The sequence below is a fragment of the Silene latifolia genome, chromosome 9 (genome assembly GCF_048544455.1).
Source record: "Silene latifolia isolate original U9 population chromosome 9, ASM4854445v1, whole genome shotgun sequence".
NCBI classification, from domain to species: Eukaryota; Viridiplantae; Streptophyta; class Magnoliopsida; order Caryophyllales; family Caryophyllaceae; genus Silene; species Silene latifolia.
Window position 1 is genome coordinate 14,586,326 of NC_133534.1, and position 3,429 is coordinate 14,589,754.

Consider the following 3,429-nt stretch of genomic DNA (forward strand, 5'->3'; position numbering starts at 1 on the left):
AACCAGTGGGATGAACATTATTTTTGTGCTTGTTATAACAGAAGCAAGAAAAAACTGATAAAAGAATAATAAAGAGACAAACGCACAGATTTACGTGGTTCACTAACGGTGTGTTAGCTACGTCCACATGGCAGAAGGGAGAGAGTTTTATTGATATGTGAGGAGTTTTCAGATTAAAGATTCAGACGGTATGACTGCTAGGTAGAGGCTTAGCGAGACCCCCGCATAGTCGTTCGAAGCGGCGGTTAACAAAATCAAGGCACAAACCCAACAGTGCTATATAAAAACAACTTATTGTATTTCTGTATCCCTTCACTGCCAGTTTGATGCTTGAATATCCTAGGCAATAGCAATGAGGAATTATAATGAGTTTCATACCATAAAAGGAGCTCTTTAACCATTGAGCTACAAAATAAGGAGCTCCTTATATGAAACCGGTTTCTAAACTAGGAAACCGGTTTCATGTTAGAAAAAGGTGAGAAAAAAGGGGGACCACATAAAAAGTATGAAACTTTTACCATTGAGGAAAAATAAGAAGTTCTATAATTAAAAATTTATTTTGATGTGTCAATGAAAAAATATAGTATGAAACTATAAGCATTGTTATTGCCCTTAGTATATTATGTACGGAGTACTGTTCTTGACAAAGACTACTGATAATTGATACACACTCAAGCCATACACTTGCATAAAATAAATTTGGCCATGGCAGTTAGTGATAGATGGACCATCTCAACCAAAACCTTAAGGTTATAGTTGAGGCCCAACTATTATAAATATTCCTATTACGCTCCCTCACTCAAATGCCCGTTGGGCTTGAAGAGTGGTTAGTTGTCTGCACGGCTCCCCATACAGTGTCTTTGGGTTTCCACTCGAGTTTTGAGGAGTTTTGAGGTTGTCAGGATTTGAACCCGTGACCTTCGGTCACACTGGCTCTGATACCATGATAGATGAACCATCTCAACCAAAACCTTAAGGTGATGGTTAAGCTAATACCCTTTTCTATAATGGTATCAGAGCCAGTGTGACTGAAGGTCACGGGTTCAAATCCTGGCAACCTCAAAACTCCTCAAAAACTCGAAGTGGAAACCCAGCACACGGTACGGGGGAGCCGGTGCACAACTAACCACTCTTCAAAGTGGAAACCCAGCACACGGTACGGGGGAGCCGGTGCACAACTAACCACTCTTCAAGCCCAACGGGCATTTGAGTGAGGGAGCGTAATAGGAATATTTATAATAGTTGGGTCTCAACCATCACCTTAAGATTTTGGTTGAGATGGTTCATCTATCAGTTAGGCCTATTCAGATTTCACAAAATCTCATTGAAGACGGCGATATCCGTCACAAGCTTGTGACGGATACCATTTCCTCTCACAAAATACCCATGAGAGGTGAGTGGGGAGCACATGTGGGTACCCCACCTTGTCCCCTCTCCCATTTTGTGAGAGGTCTTCAGCTTGTGACGGGATTAGCCCGTCACAAGCAAGACGCTTTATTCGGATTTTGGGACAGGCCACCTCAGGTCGGGTTAACATTAGGTCAGACAAGGCTTTGTTCGGGTTTGAGATGAGTTGGGTCTATTTGGGTTTCAAATCACTTCTGGGTCTCGGTCGGAGTCATTTGAGCCTGGTCAGCTTAATCAAGGCTACCTATAATTGAAATTTAAGCAAAACGAACGACATTGGTCCACAATCAATTCTTACATGGCAAGGTAAAAACAATTTCAACATTTCATTTAGGTATAATGGTCATTTTACCAACATAATCCTACTTTAGTTTAGAATGGTACCTTCAACTAATTTAATGATTTCAACAAACTATTATTTGAGCAATGCATTCCATGTTACCTTACTTTATTACTCCAATTTTTTCCATTAAGTTTAGTTTTTGATCATTTTTTTGGTTTAGTTACTTTATTACTTCCTCCGTTCAGTTTACGAGGTGAGCCTTTAAATTCAATTTATACAAAAATATATTGGTCGGAAAATTATAAAAATTACACCATAAAATTCCTTACGAATAGAGCTTTAATATGAGTATACATTTCAACATATTTAGTCATATATTTTGAGAGATATTGAAGAGAGAAGTGAGTGTCTCGAAAAGTGAGAATGACAATTAAAAAAAACAGAGGGAGTATTAACTTAAGCTTATCAAACTAAATACTACGGCGTATATCGCTTTCATTTTGATCAATAACAAATTATGAAGTCATCAATCCAATCGGGTAAATATTGGCCGGGATTCATATTGAGGCGGGTTTAGATTCAGGTCACATATCATCTGGTCGTTTCGGGTTAAAAACAGGTCGGTTCTATTATGGGTTGTTAGTTTTCCAGTTGCTGTCCGATCGGGTTTCGGGCGGGGTGGCGGGTCAGTCCAGTTAGTCCGGTCAAGTCAAATTTGTCAATACTAACGATTATGCTATGTTGTGCGGAAGCGATACGGAGTAGATGCAAAAAATAAAAGACACAAAGATTTAACGTGGTTCACTATCAATGCGATAGCTACATCCACCAGGGCGAGGGAGAATAATTCACTATGTCGGGAGAATTACAGATTACAAAAGATGAGCACAGAGTTTTTCTAGATCTGCCCCTTAAAACTCTCAATGTGTTTGCCTCACAAATCTGTCCTTAAAGAATAACTAAATTAGGGTAGAGTTTATATATTAAGCTACCCTAATAAAGATTATTCTAATTAAAAAAAAAAAAAAAAGACAAAAATACGTAAATAAACTAAGACCTAAAGTCTTGCGCAAAGACTAACCAAAACATCAAAAGTGACGTTGGCCAAAGAATTAGAAAGTGTGAATGGGGTCCACCAACTTTCCTAATTCCAAAAACCAAATTCCTGTAGCATTCGGTCATGCAACGCCATATTCCAGAGACGCCTGCGATCCGTAGATTAACAAGAGTTACTCGTCCGTCTTTCGGCTCTTTACCTTACTTAGTTTATTTCCCATCTTTAATCTTACTCCGACATATCTCTGTAAGCGACATACGAGTCACATACTAACATGCTCCATGCTAATATGTGCAAGCTCCATGACTTACTTCTTCTCCTGCTATGCTTTAGCAACAAATGTATGCGATTATGTTTTTCTTTGTTCCAATTTTTATTTTCATTGTGTATTTAGTACCAACGACCGTAAAGATAATCAGATTTTTTTTTTTATTAAGATTAGAAAATTCTGAGCACATATAACCTCGTTAGCAAAACTTGGTTCACATTCGTCCTCTAACATGCTTTGGTGTAACTTTCGTGTTCATGTTTTTAACATTGAATTTTCTCAAACTCATTAACAAAACTGTCCTTGCATTTATTCATTCAATCATTGACCTTTTCAGCATGCATATAGACTTGGAATTATTCTTAACAAAGAGTAGTGAAGACCATTAATGAACACTTCGTACTACTCTTGCAT